This window comes from Rhododendron vialii, chromosome 2a (assembly GCF_030253575.1).
Source record: "Rhododendron vialii isolate Sample 1 chromosome 2a, ASM3025357v1".
Taxonomy (NCBI): domain Eukaryota; kingdom Viridiplantae; phylum Streptophyta; class Magnoliopsida; order Ericales; family Ericaceae; genus Rhododendron; species Rhododendron vialii.
The window spans coordinates 39127495-39149730 of NC_080558.1; positions in this window are offsets into that span (position 1 = coordinate 39127495).

The window sequence follows — 22236 nt, forward strand, 5'->3', positions numbered from 1 at the left end:
CTATTCTGAAACGTTCATGTAACATGTAATAAGAGTTAAATCAACCGAGTATTCAAATAGTAATGACTAATGACCCTTGCTCTCACATAATATGTCTCACAATCTAATATACAGTTTTGTGAGCAATGGTTCGACTTGTCTCATGTGAATTGTAAGTTCCACCCCGAATTTCACCTTTCAAAAACACTGTCACATAAGCGGGATATTGAATAATTGCTCCATAGTAAAGAAATTAATTGCGCCATATTTCCTTGACGACATCCATTTTTAGAAATCTTTTTATTCGAAACAAATAAATGAAACTCTAATTAACTGTAAACATAACCACAATAATTATTTGTTCATTTTACGAGTCACAATAATTTTCTTGAGATTTTTCACTCGTACTGCTCACAATTCTATCTCTTATATAGTAAATTGCATGGCTGTTACAATAACATCTTGATACATGTATATATCTGGACACACACAAATATATATACTAGGTGTTCTTATTTATTTATTTATGCATATATTTATAACTATCTTGAAGGGAGTCAAATGGTACATTTTGTTACCCATATTACAGCCCGTCACCTTGTATAGTTGTATGAACTTAAACGATTTTTCGTAATCTGCATATTCCCCTCAAAATAGTCGGGTTAAATTGGAGGAGAAGAGTATCTTCACATAACTTGACAACCTCATCCTTTGGTAGCGTAACCATAGCCACTCTGCTAAATCCACCCTCCCCCGGTGGCGATGGAAGGATTAGTACTTTGCCCTTTTCCCAACACAGGCTCAATGTAACAAGAAACTTGAATTGTATGACAACATTCTTCAAATATGGTTGAATTTGACTCCACATTATCTAATTTAGCACAAATTAGGTCTCGACTGCTAATTGTGGATATTGAATAGGATTCAAAATTATCACGTTCCAACCGCTTAATCAAATCGAGTATCCTTTTATTTTCCATCTTCTTCATTGCTTCCCCTATAGCAAAATCTGCTTCTGACAATCCATTTTGATCTCCCAAACATTCCCATGTAGGAACTTTATGGTATACCATGCAATTTCCAAAGAAACCCATGTCCAAACCTAGGGTTTCCCTCATATCTGTGGGCACATACTTTGAAAATTGCATCGGGTGCACCCCTTTTTAGAGCGCAACAAAACGCTTAATTCAGAGTCGTCATTTGGGTTTGAAGGTCCGACACCCAAGAAACCGAACTTGAAACGCTTGCTACGTTGTTTGATTTGAAAAAGGCTTTGTAGACTAGTCTATTGTCACCTTTGATATCGTAGGTTCAGGAGCCAGATTACGAGAGGGGAAAAGTTTTAAGGCACCCTCTCTCACCCAATCTGGAGATCAGTTTGCGATTCTCTTTCATTAATTAATTTTTAGCCAGTTAGGGCGGGGGAACAATTTAAGGGATTAAAACTGTAACAGGTTTGCAGGATGTGATAGATGACATGTTCGCTTGTTGAAACAGTTAGTATAGGATGAAAACAGACTCCTGTGGGAGTTTAAACAGACTGGATGGCCCCTGTTTTAGAGTATCGTGCGCAGGAAGAAATCAACATGCACTGATCAAGTCACTACATGCAAACCCAACCTGCGCACGCCAATAAGCTTAAACGTACACACAATTCTTCTTTTCAACCCTATGGGCACTGGAAATGATTAGTGCATACCACGCAGTTCATATGGTAGTTAATATACAGTTACAGGCAGTTTGAGTGGGCTACAAAGCCACCAAATGAATAAAACACCTTATAAACAGTATGAGGACAAAAATAGAAGCCAATGCCTAGTTACCCATACAAAGGCCAGCCACTGGTTGAGACTGGCCTGTGCGCGCGGGTAGACCACTACTACGCGCAGGTTTGAGTCAACAAACCAATGCTTCGTTTCACATATTTCTAGGTTCTAGAATATATCCAGGATGGCCCCAGGGGTATTCCATTATAGCAGGTAAGAATATTAACTAAAAACTAGTAGCTTTAACAAGGGAAAACAATAGACTGGTTTTTAGCATGCTCACAGTGATGTATATGCTTGACGATTTCCTAGACCTAAATTAATAGGTTGTCGCAAGCGTAGGGCGGAGACCGACGTAGCACAATATTCGGTAAGTCCAAAGTCGAATCCACAGAGACAGTGATATGTACTAACCAAAAACTCAAGTTGTTACTAATTTAACGGGCTCTTAGGTAGCCACCCCTTTTTGATTTGATTGAGATTGACTAAAACCTAAAAATTGATTGTACTTTTCAAAAAATTAAAAGGAGGCACGGTTGTAGAGTTCATAGCACTCGCAATCAAGCCGGACTAATATACTCCATTCGGTGTTCTTAAAAACATTCGACTTTAAAGAGAAAAAGATACCCCGAAAGATGCGAATCCTTATGGTCGCCGTTCACCCATGCGTAGCGAAGAATGGGTTTTGGACCCTCATTCCCCCATTCACATGGGCTCCGACGATACCCGAGTTCGTCTAACGAATGTTCTTTAATAACCTAAAATTGCCTTTTCATTTTTATTTCAAAATAGGAGCAAGACATGTCCGACCTAGCCACGGTGTGTTAATTACCCCGCGACCTTATCTATACGACTACTCACTAATCATTATGCAAGAAATAAAAGAAATCATAATTTGAAACATGCTTCCGAATACAAAATAAACAGAAGAAATAAATTAAACAAGTTCCAACGAACAACTTTAATGAATGACGAAAATTAATACAAATTACCGAAGTGCGAGTAATTGAACAAAGCTTTAAAACTTGAAAGAAAAACTCGGAAGAAACTGAACAATATTGGAACCTCAAGAGTCACAGCCCCCATTCGTATCTTTTTAGTCCGTAACTTTTTTTTCAGAGCTGCCTACCAAAAACAGTAGGGTAATAATGTTGGTTTTATAGGGATTGAAAGCCTTAATTACATAGTGGCCCTTGGATTTTGTCTAATATTGAATTAACCATCCAAAATTTCAAAGCACTTCGCACTTTGACCCAAAACTTCTTTAAAATCTTCTTTTTATCCAAAGTCTCGGACAACGGGCTCGAGCAACCTATAAACATAAAAACAAATAATAAAAATCAGTTAACAAATATAAAAGACTAATAAATGTATATTGGAAGGCCAAAATATGTATATTTTGGCACTTATCAGTATATGCAAAGAAAACAGCATAAAAGAATAAGACCCCTGTCCCCATGCAAATTTGCCCCCGCAGCCACAGAGTGGCACGCGCGAGCTATTGACCGACGCACGCACCTCTTTTGTCCACACGGTTTTTGAAACCCTGCTAGCTTTAGGACCAGAACTTGGTATTGATTGTCATCCTTAATCCTACTAGCCCTCCTTAGGGATCAAAACAAAATGCAAATCAAAGGTGTTATACCTTTGGTTCTAAGTTTTGAAAACATGTGATTGAACTTTGAACTTGAAGGGTTGGATGGAGGTGCTCGATGCATGGAAAACAAGTGAATTGCTTGTTAAGGTCCTTCTTTTGCAAGAGAGAGATGAACAAGAGGCTTAGGGTTTGAACCTTGAGCTAGGGAACTTTTGTCACCTTGGAACCCTTTGCTTGTGTGTGAGAGAGGGGTATATATAGGACAATGAGGGTGAGAGAGGACTACACCAACCAAGTAATGGCTGGTGGCTTTGGCCCAAAGCCTTCCCTTTGATTGGAAGAGAGGGAAAAGGTGAAATAAAGGGTGTAAGGGTTGTCCCTTGGTGAAGACTGCTCTTTGGACCAAACAAAGCCTTCCACCGACCCCAAAAGTCCTCTTGATCATGACTTAATAAAGGTGATGGGACGGGATTTGACCAGCACGTGCGGGTGGTGGACCTGCGCGCACAGATTCAAGAAACCCTGTACCAGTCAACAGTCAAACTTTGACTGTTGACCAACATGTGGCACTTGGACTAACGTGCGCTGGTTTTGGACCAACGCGTGCAGGCATCTTTTCTAGCTTTTGAATTGGCTTAGGTTAGGTTAGGTTCAAAAGTGTGTCAAATACTCAAAGCTCAAACATGCTATCATTCCCGAGGTGTTCTTAATCCATTTCATTATTGGAGAATCAAATACCGTAAGTAAACTAATTTGAAAAATCTAGATTGGAGTGTCTACAATATCCAAACTTATAGACATATTTGTTAGAGTACCATTTCCTTCTCCTTTTATTTTGCTCACGCAAACCCCAAATAGCCCAGCTAGGGCTTCAATGGGCGTCAAGAATGAATCATCGGGTGCACCTACTGTTTTAGCCATGGCTCTACAAAATTGCACCATTTCGTATGTAAACCAGAATGTAACAGTTGCATGTTGCTTAGCCATGTCAGGAGTTGGATTTCATATTGATGTTTTGTAATGGTCGATTAAGGCGGTGTAAGTTCGGTGGTTGGTGTTCTTGTTGCCAGGTTTTGGCAGTGGTAGTGGTTGGAAGAGAGGAGGAGTGGGCATTTTGCCGCCAAGGGTTATGTCAACCCATGCCTTGATGAACATGGCAGCAGAAGGGGGATCAACAAGGAGGTGGGTGTAGCTCTGGCCGATTGCTAGACCGCCTTCTTCAAATTCAGTGAGCTGCAATGGAATAATAAATTAATTAATTAAGCTCCCACTGTCATGAATTTTGTCTTTCATATATATAAACCAGGTAATCTAGACAAAAAAACAAAGAAAAAGAACCAATAATAAATTAGAGTCCAGGTAGAGGTAACCGGACTGGGAGAAACCCAGCCGAGGAAAAAGAAATAGGGAGAACCAAACTCCACAAAGGAAAAGCTGAAAAACTGTAAATAAATCCACTGGCTTCCCTTCTCTTCAACTCTAAACTCTCAAGGGTTGCCCCTACCAAAAGGGTTGAAGGTGGAAGAAGGAACTAGAGGCAAACCGGACCGAGTAGACTCTACTCTCTCGACTTTAATAACTATAATATTAGGCAAATGAGCATAACTTTCCAATAAGAAATTTGGACATTTTTTTCCCGAAATTACCCCATCATTAAGATTCTCAACTTCTACTTTAATTTCCATATATATCAAACTGTCACACTTCCGAGAGGACTTGTTCATGAAAAATTGGATCGGAAAATTCTCACTTCCACTGTAAAATTATTGTACTTTAAAATCTGTACACTTTTCGCTGTAAAACACTCACGTATCGATGGCAAAACAGTCAACTCAATCACAAAAGGATTTACACGTTCATGAAAAATTCAATAGTAAGTCCACAAAACATAACTAGCTTGCAGGCTGCACGCAAAATGAATCAAATTTTTTCATTTGTACGGGTAACTTTTTATTTAGGATTACATTCACCTTTGGAAAAATGGAAAACAAGGGGGAAAATGCTTCAAACGAACCCTTATTTGGAACATAAATTTACCTGAACATAAAGCGTAGACCAAAAATAGGGCTCGTAATACATATCCTCCCAATGAACAAGCTCACGCTCTTTCTCCCTGTCCGCGTGCCTTAACCACCCCTCCACACTTCCTTTCGCCCGCGCCTCCACCAGTCTCACTCCTGCGTCATTGCACTTGATCATCCACTGCCCTTCATCGTTCTTCAGTACACCACCATAGGAAAGCTGTTTTTTTTTGCTCGGCAAACGAAACTATTTATAGAACTCGAAAGGGTTACATCGAGGGAATACATCCTAGCTCGTAGAGCCTAGAAGCACCAAAAGAAAATACAAACATATCCAACTAACAGTTGGATAACACACCTCAATCTAAGTTACAATTTTAGTTTTCGGATGCCATCTAGAAAAACCTTAAACTCTTCCACCGTATAGACCTTGATGTCGAACTTGGCCTTCATCCACATTGCGACCCTAGTTTTAACTACATCTCCCACTTCCCAGGCCTGTTTTGCTGAGTTGTTGAAGATGTAATCATTCCTCACCAACCATATGGACCAAAGCGTTGCATAGAAGCATGCTTCCCAAATATGTTTCTCCAAATTGGAAAATCCATTTGCAAACCACCAACTTGCTAAATCCGGAACGGAGACCGGACACACCCATTTCATGTTCCACCACTCTAAAATTATTGACCAAACACTCCAAGAGAAATGGCAATGGAGAAATAAATGTTGATTTGATTCAAGATGCATAGAGCATAGAGGACACAAGGCTAAATGAATTTCATTTATCACATTTCTACTAAGAAGTTCTGACCTGGTAGTAGCTTTTTCCTTGACAGCCAACCAAGCAAAAATTTCCACCTTGGGGGGGCTTAAGTTCTTCCAAATAGAACCCAGAAAAGTATTACTTGAATGGGACAGCAATTCCCAGTGGCCATACGCTGATTTCACAGTGAACTTGCCATCCCCCGTCCACCGCCACAATAACTCATCGGGCTTCGATTGGCTTAATGTCACCTGTTGCAATCTCAGCCTTAGGTTATCCATCTCTCCTTTCTCCCACCCAATAAAGCCTCTCCTAAATAGAAGGTCCCAAGATCCACCAGCAGCGTCACCCCTCATATTACAGATCAGTTCCTCCTTTTGAGAAGATAATGAAAACAGTCTAGGATATTCTTCTTTCAAGGGTAACTCACCCAACCAAACATGTTCCCAGAACACCGTAGCATTACCTGAATTTACTTGCACTCTGAAGCTCTCACGGATGGAGTATCCCAAATGAGATGAGGAATTCTCCAGTGAGCAAATGTCTGCCCAAATTCTTGAGGTGGAACCTGAGCCATGAACATAAGGGAGCCAACAATTTCCAACCAATTTGTATTTGTCTCTAATGACTTTCACCCAAAGAGAGCCTTTATCTGTACCAAATCTCCACCACCATTTGGCCAAAAGTGCTAGATTCTGTTGAAGCATCTTTTTCACCCCCAACCCTCCGTCAGCTTTCTTCCTTGTAATCTCGTCCCATTTTACCATGTGTATCTTTTTTTTATCGCTTGTATCGCCCCAAAAGAACTGTCTCTGCATTTTCTCCAGCTTCCTCGCGACTGCCACTGGCATTTTAAACAAGGACATAAAGTAGATAGGCACATTTGCAGAGTTGGAATTGATAAGGCTAATCCTTCCCCCCGTCGAAATACACTGTGATCTCCAAATACTCAGGATCTTCTCAGTCCTTTCGATTACGGGGTCCCAAGTCTTAATCCTACTTGGGTTTGCACCCAACGGCAACCCAAGGTATTTGATTGGTAATTTTTCCACCTTACACCCCAAAATACGAGCCAGTGAAGTTGTCGCTTCGGGTGGAACATTCACTCCGCAAAGAGAGCTTTTTGAGAAGTTAATTCTCAAACCAGACATCAGTTGAAAGCACCTTAAGATTCTTTTAATGTTTGCCAACTCCTCCGGGTCGTTGTTGCAAAAGAGAATGGTATCATCCGCAAATTGTAGGTGAGTTAATGAGACCCCATTACTCCCCAATTTGGTTCCTTTGATAATATTCGCTTCCTTTGCTCTTTCTAGCATTATGTTAAGGGCTTCCACAATAATATTAAAGAGGAAAGGAGATAGGGGATCCCCCTGCCTCAACCCCTTATAGGTGCAAAAATCCTGGGATGCTGAACTATTGATCAATATTGACATAGAGACCGTCGAGCAACACTCCATAATCCATCCTCTCCACCTATCCCCAAATCCCATCCTCAACATCATGTTGTTTAGAAAACTCCAGTTGACACAATCGTACGCTCTTTCAAAGTCTAGCTTTAAAATAAGGCCCCCGTGCACCCTATTTTTCTAGCTGTGAATGGCCTCATTGGCTATAAGAACGCCATCCAGAATTTGTTTCCCACATACAAAGGCAGCTTGGGACTCCCCAATGACTAATCGCATATGCTCTTTGATTCTATTCGCCAAAACTTTAGATAGAACCTTATAGACCCACCCCACCAAACTAATGGGTCTATATTCTTTAAAAGAAACCGGACAAGCTACCTTAGGAATCAATGAAACAAAAGTGGAATTGATACCTTTAGTAAGCTTCCCATTGGCATGGAACTCAGTGAAGAATTGAGTGACCGACTCTTTCATAAAATCCCACCCTTTCTTGACAAAAGAGAAATTGAAGCCGTCGGGTCCCGGAGCTTTGAGACTACTACATCCTTGCAGGGCTACCAAAATTTCCTTCTCCTCAAATTGTTTCTCAAGTTGCGATGCTACCGCCGGCTCTATCGTTCTGGAAAAAAACCCCCCTAACACTGGTCTGATCTTTCTATCTTCCCTAAAGTTATTCCGAAAAAAATTTACTGCGACTTGTTTGATCTGATCCGGTTCTACCAGCAGACATCCGTTCATCTTAATAGAACCCACCAAATTCCTCTTGAATCGGTTGTTAGCTGAGATTTGGAAAAACCTCGTGTTTCTATCTCCCAATTTCAACCACTTGACTCTAGATTTCTGTTTCCAAAGAGATTCTAACAACTTAGAGAGCCTCCAATAATCTGACTTGATAGAACATCTTAGTGCTTTTTCCTCGTCATTCAATTGCCTAACTTCAGATAGAGTGTCAAAGAGATGCATTTTAGCTTCGGCTTCTTGAAGAGCAGAATTGATGTCCCCGAAGTCCTCTTTATTCCAAGCTCTTAGCCTGTCCTTAATTCCTTTTAATTTCTGCATAATGACAAAGCCGGCCCAACCACTTACCCGAACCTCATCCCATGCAGCTTTAGCTACCTTCAAACATTTAGGATCAGACAACCAAATGTCCAAAAACCTGAAAGGTTTTGGTCCCCAATCTCTATTATCATCCAAAAGCATGATAGGGCAATGGTCTGAAATAGGCCTAGGTAGACCCCACTGCAAGACCCTAAACTTATCAAGAAACTGTTGGGATAGCAGAAATCTATCCAAGCGGCTGTGTATGGCGAAGTTCTGATAATTAGTCCATGTATACTTCCTGCCCAACATTGGGATATCTAACACTTCCATATTAATGCAAAATTCTTGAAAATCTTTCATACCCCTATCCACTCTCACACACCCCACCCTTTCAGATACATCCCTGATTTCATTATAGTCACCCCCAATGAACCATGGAACCTGAGAATTTGATTTAAGGACCAACAATTCCTCCCAGAGATCTCTACGGGATAGAACTACATTAGGAGCATAGAGATTCACAAAGGTACAACGGAAATCATCAATGGACCCTTGTATCAGAATGAAGGATCTATTAACCATCACATTAGATACTTTAAAGAAAGAGTCATTCCAAATAATCAGCAGACCCCCTGACGCTCCAACTGAATTAGAACATACGAAATCCATGTTGCTTGCACCCCAAATTCGTTGAATTACAAAACGGTCCACTGATTCCAATTTCGTTTCTTGAACAAACACCATATCCGGTTTCCTCTTCTTAATAAGTTTTCCCAAAAAACGTTTTTTAGTATCACTCCCCAAACCTCTTATATTCCAGGATAAAATCTGCATAAAACTGACTTGACCAAAAACGACCACCAAAAATTAGACGCTCAAAGCTCTAAATACCTCCATCCCTCTCATGCAAGAGGGCAGCTTCCTTAGACTCAATCAAAATCATCTTCTTTAAAATCTGATCGTCATTAGGTAAAAAATTGACATTCAATTGAGCACCTAAAGCCATGGTGGCCCTTACCTCTTCAATGACGCACTGGGAGCTCTCTATAGAATCAGCAGAGGAATTTGGCACAAAATCCTCCTCACCTGGTTCACCCGACAAGTCCTCACAGATCTGGATGAGGTTGGATAGTTGTCTACGTCTTCTCCTTCTGCACGCAGCGTCATTCAAATCCACCATGAGATTGATGCCTGGAGGTTGAGATGGGTGAGAGGAAAGGGATGCGGCACCCCCCTGCTGGATAAGGGGATATTGAATTTGATCCTCTGAAAGCTCAGAATTCTCTGCCCTTGGCTTGAGAACGGGTAAAATAGAAGTGGGCTCCTCCAACTCCTTTTGGGTCAGTGGCTGTTGCAAGCCCACCTCACAAGCAGCCCTTTGTAGTTCTGGCCCAATTGTAATTGCTGCATTAGAAGGGATACCCTGGCCCATTACCAATGCTTGAGAGACCCCCACTTGGGACCCCGGGTCCACCGACTCACCCACCACAGATTCAAAATCCCCTCCATCAGATTTGCTTAGAGCTGAGCTAGGCATTAAATGCTTGTCAACTTTCTTTTGCTTAGAGCTCCGGACCTTGAGCTGACCCGTCCCCTCCCTCTGCTCAAACATCACCTTTGTAGCCCTGGCCCCTCTGCTTTCATCACCAACCCCCCTTCTCTCATTGGCTGGACTCTGAGCAAAACTTTCCATGTCATCATCTTCAACCTCCCACCTCAATGTCTCAGGATTCCTACCACCTTCTTCCTGCACCAACTCCACTGTTTTGTTTGCCACGCCCGATTTGTGGGAAGGCCAGGCCTCTTTCCAAATCTCCTCTGGATATACGCATGTCGATTCTTCTTTTACTAGAACATCATACCTTACACCATGCACCTCCAATCGAATCCATCTTTCTATCCTTATAGATTCCTCTGTTGCTATAAGTATTTTTCCTTTTGCAAAAGACAGGTCCTTTAAGGATTCCTCATCTATCAAAATGAGAGACCCCCATACCTCCCCAATATGCTTAAAAGTCTCAACATTCCAAGAATTAAGAGGCATACCAATACAACTCAACCAAGCAAACCTTTCAGTACTAGCCGGCTCACCTTGCCATGGTTTCACCTTCGCAAACCAACGTTCCATCCACGGGCCTTTGATAAGAGAGTCTCTGACTTCGTTATTTTGGAACGTAATAAGCACTGATCTTCCCCCTAGAGCTCGAAATTGGACTGCCTCCTCATGCTCCTTACTGAAACTCTCCTTCAAAGTCTTAATCGGAACCACTTTACTCATAACAGCCACAGCACTCCGGAATAGCCATCCATTCCCAATCCCATCAGATTTGATGATGATCTCTTGATCCTTTGATAGGGCTGGATTAGAGGTCTCACCTGTTACCGCCTGAGCAAAAGAAACTCCTGGACATTTCCTTTTCCAACATGGGCCCCCATTCCCATTAAAGGTGTTCACCCCTTCTCCAACATTATTGCTAGAGTTAACCTTCTGGCAGCCTCTTGGATTCCTATCTACGAAAAAACTGGGTAATTTGGGATTGCGTTTTTCATTCCTCAAATCAAAACTTGCCTCTTTGACAAATAACCTCTTGTTATCCACCCAAACTCCATTCATTTTGGATATTGCCATACTTGCCGATGCATGGCAACCAAATCTAACAAACCCAAACTTGCTACCCGAGCCTTTACTCCTCTTTCTCGAAATAAAAGCATCCTTTACTGCTCCAAACTTCGCAAACGTCCTTGAGAACCAGTGAAGATCCTTTTCCTCTGGGATGTTGTCAACAAAAAGAGTAACCACTGACCCCCTACCAACCTGGGATCGATGATTCCTAATCACTGGAACCCAACCTCCAATATCTTCCTTCCCGATACCTCTCTCTCCCTCTCTCGCTTGCTCTCATTTTGCTCTGTAAGAACAAGGAAGATTAGGATTGAAGCAACAGTTCTACTTCAGAACTATTCCAAAGGAGAATTTTGATTACCATAGGAAAGCTGTTAAGCAATTCCGATATGGACTCTCTCAACTTCGATCTTGGTTACTGCCCCGACTGCCCGACCTGGAGAGGGTCCAGTAATAGTACACCATTTGGATTGGCCGATTGGGTTCCATGACCTGATCCAGAGCGGATAGGTGGTGGAATTTTTCGGGTTGGACTGGCTTTGTGCTGACCACGGTCCGTTTGCATAGGATTTGATCCGACATTGATTGGATGTTGGACTAGACCCTTTTTGCTCTAGCTGTTAGGTGTTGTTGCAAGTTAAATATTTGTAGTTATTAATTTAAGTCATCTATATATGTTTGAATATTGGCTTGAATTAAGATGGTCAAGTTAATTTCATGTCTAACAGAAAAACCGAACTCTTGTTTAGTACTGTGGGGAAATGAAGTTTTCATGATTCATATATATAACACGGTTCTTCTTTTTGAAGGAAAATACCAGAAGGTTCTTAAGAGTATCTCCAATCCAATACTCCATTTTTTTCTTCATTTCTTCATTTGAGAGTATCAAAATAATATATTTTATTGCAAAAGTGATTTTAGAGGAAATCTAACTCCAACCCAATACTCTATTTTTACTTCTATTTCTTTAAAAACTCATCCCAAATCTCAAATTTCTCCACTTTCCCTCCAAAACTCAAATTTTCATTTTTCTAACTTCATTAAAAAAAAAATACTCAATATGGATCTTATTTTGAAGATATTGTACATATCTTTTGATTGGTACCAATTTTATAAACGATTAGTGTATCAAAACTAATTTGATGAACAAAATGGGATTTGGTGAGGGTGAATAGTGAAATGGAGGAGATCCTTCATTTTTTTCTCCATCCTCCATATTTGGAGTACCAAACTTGATCCTCTCAAATGGAGGAGAAAATAGAGGATGGGTTGGAATGATATTTCCTCCAAAAATGATCCTCTCAAATGGAGAAATAGAGAAATCAAGGGTGCATTGGAGATGCTCTAATAACCACCAAACGAGGCCAAAAGGCCTTTGGTCCGATGATATTAATTGATTAGGTGTGCACTTAGGTGCTAGAAATTAGAAGGTTAGAAGTTAACTCTTCTATCTAATTGACAATACTATCTTTTGCCGAGAAAAAAATAAATAAAAACTCATGTAATGACAAATTTAATTGCTGGAACATAAGAACACATTTTTATTGGGTGAGTGAAAGACGAGTGGTGAACCAAATTGCGCATTTTACGATTTTCCATTTGCCGGAAATGACGCTGTCAATTATTCAGAAAATACCTAAAAATTTAGGCAAATTTAGAGGCCCGCGTGGATGCATGAATCAATGTTTTAGTTTAGGGCTTGGAAGAAGTTTCATTTTTACCACTGACGGAAAGTTCACCACTTCTTTTTATTACTTATTATATAAAAAAAGGAAAAGAATAGAGTATTTGCGTTGACAATTTATAAAAATACAATATCAACTAGTATGCGTGACTCTTAAAGCTTGTCTTTTGTGAAATTCTTTCGGTTTTTTGTCAAAAGAAGTGCGAATTTCACTTTGTTTTAACGAAAAAAACATAAAATATAATTTTTTTAAAAATAAAAATATTTTCTTAATTTTGTCTTTATTAAAATTTTAACCGCTTATCAAATTTATTATTCTCCATTCTTCCGTTTTGTTTCTCTTTATCAGAAATGCGTATTTTTTGAGCAATAAACAACAATTTGTGTGGATATCTTATGAAATGTTTTTGCACCGGTTAAAAGATATTATTAAATTGTTTTACTTGGTGCAAAAAGCTTTAAAAATTAGCTATTGACGTCTACTTTCTGCGTGTGAGAAAATGTACAATTTTTGGAGTGATCAAAATGTGTCCCGATTACGTAACTACGAATGTCATTCAACTTACTCCATCCGTCCCTTATTTAGAGTCTAGTATTCCATTTTGTGTTGTCCATTAATAAGTGTCCATTTTGTAAAGTTAGTGGGTAAAAGTTGGTACGTACATTGTCTATTTTGATCCTAAAAGTAGATTTCATTTTGAAAAATTAAGAGTAAAAGTGAAATAGTGATGGATAAGTAGGAAAAGTGGAAGGAAAAAGTTGATATGAAAGATATAATGATGATATCTTTTTAATAAGTTAGAGTTACGAAGCAGGACACTTAAAAAGGGACGGAGGGAGTATCTTTTTTTTCCGCATTACTTAAAAACTCAATCCGTAAATAAAACAAGAATGAACAAAGGGGAATTTTTAGGCCGGCCCAAAAATTTAGGCTCGGTCTTCATTTAGTCCTGTACAATTATTTGTATTTTTTATTCCAACCTTGCCCCTTCACGCGCATCAGCGCACAGAACTAGAGAGCATCTAGTATAGAAAAATTATCCAATGCTCCATGAGCACTGGTGCACCATTAAAACATTGTTTAAATTTTAAAAAGTCATATCTTTTGTTGTAGATATTCATTTTTAAAAAAAATTATATTTTTGAAACCTACTCGACGATATCTACTAAACAAGATCCATATTGAATATGAAATTATGAAAGATTAAAAAAATACCATTTGCTATGAGAAAATTCTATGAGAACTGTTTCTATGAGAATTGTCTATGAGAACTATTTTTATGAGAACTGTCCTTATGAAAATTGTTTCGGACAAAAATACCCTTAGTTATATGAACTGGCTATGAGAACTGTCAATTCTCATAATCAGTTCTATGAGAACTGCCAGTTTTTATAGTCACTTCTATGAGAATTGGCTATGAGAAGTGACTGTTCTCGTAGAGAACTAGCTTTGTGAACTGGTTATGAGAACTGGACTATGTGAACTGGCTATGTAAACTGAAAAATACACAGTTTACACAGTCTTACCATACACTAAAATATACAGTTTTCATAAAATATATATAGTTCTCATAGAAAATATATGGTTCTAATAGACAGTTCTCATAGATAATACACAGTTCTCATAGAAAAATACTTAATTCTCATAGACAGTTCTCATGAATAACACACAGTTCTCATAGAAAAATACACAATTTTAGTATTGGAGTTATGTGAATTTAGGTGTATTTAGGTGAACTATGCATTATTAGTCTGTGTTGGGCCATGTGAATTGTGTGGTGGCATATGTGAACAGTGTGTATTGGAGTTATGTGAACTGACTATATTTTTGTGTATTTTTTACTATAAGAACTGTATATTTTTTATTTTTTCTACTAGAACTATATATTTTCTACCAGAACTATGATTTTTTCTATGAGAATTGTGTATTTTCTATGAGAATTGTCTATAAGAACTATTTCACATAGTCAGTTCACATAGTCCAGTTCTCATAGTCAATTATCATAGTCAATTTTCATATAATTGACTATGAAAACTGATAGTTCTCATAGAACTGACTATGAGAATTGGCAGTTCACATAGCCAGTTCTCATAACTCAGTTCACATAGCCAGTTTTCTATGAGAATTGAGCAGTTCTCATAGAATTAACTGAGACTTGGCAGTTAAAAATTTAATTCTAAATTAATTTATTTCCTATGTGAACTATTACTTTTTTTCTTTGATTATTTTCTTTGGACCCAAACATCATTACTCTCTCTTTCCCTATGCCGTCATCGTCTTCTTCTTCTTCTTGTTAACTTTTTATTTTTTTGCAAAATTCTAGAGAGAGAGAAATGGTGAAGGGAATTGGCGGTGGGCAAAAACTTCACTCCGACATCACTCAGCTCATCAATCAGTTGGAGAATTGTCTAAGAAGTGTCTATGATAACAATTTCTATGAGAACTGTCCCTATGAGAATTGTCTTTATGAAAACTGTTTCGGACAAAAATATCCTTAGCTATGTGAACTAGCTATGAGAACTGTTAATTCTCATAGTTAGTTCTACGAGAACTATGTGAAATGGCTATGTGAATGAAAAATACACAGTTCAAATAGTCTCAACACATACTAAAATACACAGTTCTTATAGAAAATACGTAGTTGTCATAGAAAATACACAATTCTCGTGGACAATACTCAATTTTCATAGAAAATATACAGTTCTCATAGATAGTTGTCATGGATAATACACAGTTCTCATAAAAAATACACAGTTCTCTTAGAAAAATACACGGTTCTTATAAATAGTTCTTATAGAAAAATATACAATTCTCATAGAAAAATACACAGTTCCTGTAGAAAATACATAGTTCTCATGTATAATACACAGTTCTCATGGACAAATACACAAATCTCCTAGAAAGTACCTCTAAACTATGGTTATGAGAACTAAGGCTATGAGAGCTATATTTTTAGAATCAATTCCTGAATTATATTATTTCGGACAAAAATACCATTGGATATGTGAACTGGCTATGAGAATTGCCAAGTCTCATAGTCAGTTCTATGAGAACTGAGCAATTCTCATAGAGAACAGACTTTGTGAACTGAGCTATGAGAACTGGCTATGTGAACTGCCAATTCTCATAGTCAGTTCTATGAGAACTACTAGTTCTCATAGTGAGTTATATGAGAATTGGTTATGAGAAGTAATTGTTCTCATAGAGAACTAGCTTTGTAAACTAGTTATGAGAACTAGGCTATGTGAACTAAAAAATACATACTTCACATAGTCTTACCATACACTAAAATACACAGTTCTCATAAAAAATATATAATTTTCATAGAAAATACACAGTTCTAATAGACAATTCTCATGGACAATACACAGTTCTCATAGAAAAATACGCAGTCCTCATAGAAAAATACACAGTTCTCATAGAAAATTTACACACGAATAAAAATTGAACAAAAATAAAATGGTAATCAAATCAAATATAATTATAAATGTTCTCATTGTCATGTCTTCAAAAAGTAATCAAAATAAAAAAAGTAATAGTTCACATAGAAAATAAATTGATTTAGAATTGAATTTTTAACTTCCAAATCTCATAACTGACTATTTGAATTGAGCTATGAGAACTGGCTATGTGAACTATCAATTCTCATAGTCAAAATTTTACTTTCTCGTATTTTGGCACTCGTATTAGTTTTTGGCCTGACAAACTATGGTCCAATGAAACTACAATTCGTCCAATTTGTCTTCTTTATCGTCAAAGAGTGAAGACCACAAACAATCACCACATAACCTTTCCTAATTACAACCACAGACCCAAAAAAAAGAGAGAGCAGAAAGTGTATTTTACTTCATCGTTCTACACTCGTCTGGTAAATCATTGAACTTTATTATCCTCTGTGATCTGTTATCTTGCTTCGTTGGGTGTAGCAGTCTCGATTTGGCCTCCGTCATCAACAAGCTCGAATTACGCCCTACCGAGTTGGACGTGCAAACCAACACCTCGCCTCTGTCGCCGCCAGTGAAATTGGACCCGCGGTGGACCAGTTCGGGTATGCTATTATTGTTCGATTCGCCGAACGAAACCCTTGCAAAGCCGCTGCCGCGAGGGGTCGGGCTCTCGGCGATTCGCGACAAGTCGTGATGAGATATCGGCCGGTCGGAGAACTCGGGCTCGCGTGCCACGTTGATGGCGTCGATGGGTTTGCCGACGCCGGCTCCACCTCTGTCAACGGCCTCAAACTCGTCCAAGTCTTCGACGACGGCCACGACATGTGCGACTGTTAGTCGCCCACGGCCACGTCGTCGTCTTCCCGGGAACTGAATTGGTTGGGGCTCGGTTGAAGACGTGTGTGGTTGGGTTTGGGAAATGGGTGATGGGGAGGGAGTATTTCAGAGGAGAGAGAGGGAGAGGGGGTCTGATTTGATCAATTTGGGTATAAAAGTCATTACGTAAAAATTACCAAGCCTATATAGGTTTGGAAAAAATATTTAGGGTTGGGATCAAATCAAGCCTAAAAAGAAGGACCGGCTTCTAATTTTCTAATGAACAAATTTAAAGGCCCGGCGTCAAGCCCGTTTTATTCTCTGGGCCGTGAATTGCCTCACATCACACACCACTAATCCAAGAGAAATTGTGCGTCCTCACAAACAAAAGCTCGGAGGCCCTTCTTATAACCATTGTTAACAGGCCCATATCTCTCTCTCTCTCTCTCTCTCTCTCTCTCTCATAGCGACGGGTTGGTCCTGGTTTGGCTTTTGTTTGGTTTGTTTTCGCTTAAAAAGTGAATTGATTTTTTTTTTGAACAAATTAAATAGCCATCCTATCTACATGACTTATTTAGGTGTCCATCCTAGTAGGTTTGAATACTTATCTTCTCATCCTCAAATTATCATATTACCCATTATACCCCTATCTACAATATTAATGTACATATACATATATATATATATATATATATATATATATATATGTTTGTACGGTTTTCAAATTCCCACAATTATAGGATATTAATATATTGATATGTATGTGATTTATACGGTTTCCAATTTCCCCATTTTTAGGGATTATGCAAATCCCAATAAAATTGTATCTCTCTCCTCCTATCTCTGCATCGAGAAACCCATATATCGCCATATATCGCCGATCAACTCTACCGTCGCCGATCAACTTCACCATCGCCCTCAACCCCACCATCGCCGTCAACCCCATAGTTGCCAATCGACACTGTCACACCTATCATCAGTTCGGATTTCTCTCTCTCTTGATCGATAACCGCCACTACCGCCGCCCGACGTATTAGCCCCCGGTCGCCGTCAACCACATCATTGCACTGCCACGCTCCCATGCCTTCAGACCATCGCTGCCGCCTGCACAGTGGCTTTGTTTTACCATTTCACTCCGTTACGTCGGCGATATGGCGATCTGGTTCTCTCTGTGAAATGCCTTGTCATCGATCTGGTGGATGGAATACTGACAATCAGAAGGGGCAAAAACAAGTAAGGCCTTGTTTGCGGCGTCGATCTGTTATATCTCAAAGAAACTAACCATGTGGATGAACAACCACATGTTTCCCCGTTAAAATATTGTGGAAAGGTGTCCGCTGTGGAAATGGAATCACATGAGAAAGAGGATGAACAACCACAGGTTGAGTCACATCACTTCCGTCCTCTTCATCGCCGTCGTTACCGGAATATCAATTTTAGGCATTATATTTTTCGATTTTTGTCATGTTTGTGAATTGATGATGTTTTGATCGTCTATCTCGATTCAAAATTTGTCATGTTTTCTGATTTTTGTCACGTTTTTTATTTGATCATGTTTTGTTCATCTATCTCGACTTGATTGAAACCTACACTTCTCAAAACTTGTCATGTTTTTTGATTTTTGTTATTTTTTTATTTGATCATGTTTATTTATCTATCACGATCAAAATCTACACTTCTCGAAACTTGCCATGTTTTTTGATTTTGTCATGTTTTTTAATTGATCTTGTCTTGTTCATCTACCTCGATCAACTAGTTTTGTCATGTTTTGTAAATTAATCATGTTTTATCATGTTTTCCGGCTTACACATTTGTTTTTGAAAGAGTCGAGTTTTCCTTTTAGATTTTAGGAGAATGAAAATATGAGAGAGAAGATTAGGAAAGAGAAAAAATTCAAAAGATTAGGTGAGAGAAATGTTTGAAAGAGGAGAGAGAATTGAGATAATTAGAAAAGATAAAATAAAAAGAATAGAAGAAAGATTTGAAAAATTAGGAGAAAGAAAGGGTAGTTTAGGATTTAATTGAATTTGAGGATGGAAAGATAAGTATTTAAATGCATTAGGATGAGCAGCTAAATAAGTAGGGTAAAAAGGATGGCTAATTAAGTTCCCCTTTTTTTTCACATTTATTAATTTTGTGTCAAACTTTTGTAACTTATTGCTTCATCTCAACGAGAGGAATTGAAAAAGTAAAAATTATGATCGAAATTCATAATTTTAATCGAAAACCAGCTTTAGTTTCACTACAAGAAAAATTGCATTGGGTGATGAAATGAAAATCGTCAAAAATAATATAGGTGCATGACGAAAAAAAATTGTCGACTAAAGGTTGTCAAAAAAAAATTGTCGACTAATCGTCACAAATTGCATGTTTAATGTTTCAACCATTAAAGATAAAAATTAGCAATTTTGATAAACATGAAAGTCGTAGCTCTTTAAGTTATTGTTCAAACCCAATTTAAATTATCTCAATCTGTGTTATGAGCAAAGAGTTATGCCCAAAATATATTTAGTGACAAAGCGTAATTCATAAATTTCATCACCAAATGTATCCATTTGGCGATGAAATAAATTTTTCGTCGCCAAATTAGTCCATTTGGACACCAAATATTATTTTCGTCACCAAATAGTTATCTTTGATGACAAAAAATAATTTCATCTCCTTTTTTATTCTTTTGGCGACGGAAATTTAATTTACTTCGTCGCCAAATAAGTACCTTTGGTGACGAAATAATTTCGTCATGAAAGTTGTCAAAACAGTGACGAATTTATTTTTTCCTCGCCAAATATATTCATTTAGCGACGAAATTAAATTTTTTCATCACTGAGCATACCTTTTTTTGTAGTGTTTTGTGTTCACTTTTTGTGAATCATTGATTTGTCTCAACTAAAGAAATATAAAATGTACAAGGTTATGATCAAAATATTAAAGAAGCTCGCTAAAGACAAAAATATCCAAAATAGATAGGCTTTATGAATTATATTTGTCTTTGATCAAAAAATAAATCGGACTCAATTATTTAGCCAAAACACTCATTAAGTATTTTTTTTTTTTTGATTATTTGTTAAACCTAATCTACTTTATCCCAAGGGAATTGAGGAGGAGATGGGTGCTTACGAAAATTGAACTATGCTCGTGTGCATGAGAGTATAAGTGAAGCACCAACTGCACTCTACTCTACCAAAAAAAACTATTTTATTCTTCTTCTCTCTCTCTAAAAATTCTCCTCTCCTCATCTTTTGATAGCGGCTAGGTTTCCACCTGGGGGAGGTGCCTCTTCTCCTCCCCCCAGGCCTCCTTTTCCCTTCCGTTTTCTTTCTTTCTTTCTTTTTTCCCGTTACAGGTGCTGAGAGGTTGTTCGCGATGGTGGTCTTTGCTTCCGGCGTTCCTCCTTCGTTTTTGGGACCTGCGACTTGCGATGGGTTGGGCTCCGGTTCTCTGCTCACGACAACTTGTGATGTTGTCGTCCTTCCGTTCTCAGAGGTGGATCGACGATGTGGATCTCTCCTCAGTGTCATCCTCCCCTTGCAGAATAGATTCTCCTTCCTGTAGCTGTCTCTTGCCGTCTCCATCTCACCTGGGCTTCACCTTTTTTTGCTCTCTTTGGGGCCATAGATTTGCTTGTTGGAGCTCTTCGGTTTTTGCCTAACGGCTAGGCTCGGCTCGGCGGGAGGAGGGTGCTTATTCTGGGCTACGTGTCTCTGTCGATTGATCTCCTGAGATCAATCGGTCCTCTGGCCTAATAGCTTAGTGAGACGGGATGGTCTGTCAGTAATGGCGGTGGTCTGCCGTCTTTGGGTGGTGGTGGGCGGTGTTGTGGGGTGGTGGTGTTGAGGGGCGGCAGTGGCAGGGATGTGTGTGTTTCTCCAAGGGTTTGTTTTGGGCTTCTATTGTGGGCTTGTCCCTTGTAATCTTGGCTTATAGGTCCCGTAGGTGTACTGGGCTATGTCCCGTCAAGTTTAATTGTTGGGCTTATTCTATGTATCTAGGCTTTAAGCCGTTTAGGTGTTTCATTGGTTGGCATCTTGCTAATCTAAGGGATTGGGTCACGGATTAGACATTGTCGCTATCCTTGTTCTATTAATCTTTGTAACAATTTCAAAGGTTTATAAAATTTCTTTTCGCCGATCCAAAAAAAAAAAACTGCATTTTACTCCACTTGTCTCATTGAGTATCATTTATTAGAGTAACCACAATACTACAATCAAGAGTAAAAGGTTTTTAAAGGTAACAATGTTAGTGCAAAATATAGTTCATAATGTTATAATCAAACTTAACATCTTCCTTAGAAATAATCAAATTTTGGGTTTTGAATAACCAAAACTAGCAATCTTATGACAATAACCAAATTTAATCGACCATTGTCAAAATTTAACAGACCTTACATATTTTTAATCAAATACATCAATCATTATATAAAAAAGTTCTATTCGTCTTCCCTTTTTCTCTCTTTCTTTTAGAAAAAAAAAATATTTTACAAAATTTTTTTTTTAGAAAACAATTTTTTTTAAATAATTATTTTCCAAAACAAAGTTTCAAAGACTATTTTCTATTTCTAGTAAATTGTTTTTATTACTTTCAAAACAGTTTTTATGAAAATTATTTTCTAATATTCACAATTTTTAATTTTTTGTAGTTTGAAAATATAATGTGATAAGTTTTGGTTATCTAATTTTAACTATGTCATTGTAGATATCTATATTGTTAACCTTAACAATCTCTAAAATGAATAATCAAAAGTTAATGTGACAATTTTTTATTAGAAAATTGATATTCGCGCACCACTTTTTACAGATGGCACTCCACTTTGTTCATGAAGTTACTAGTAACTTCACATTAAAATTGGAACGCCATCAGTAAAAGGTGGAGCTCTAAAATCAATTTTATTTAATTATACTCCTTCCGTCCGGATTTAATAGTCCCTAATTCAATCCTAACCGGATAAAAAATGAATTATATCTTTAAATTAATAATGAATTTTATATCCAATATGAATCTTGTTTAGTAGATCTCAATTAGTTCTATAAGACAATGTTTTTAAAATTACATAAAAACATCATAAATTACAAGATATAATTGATTGAAAAGTAGAA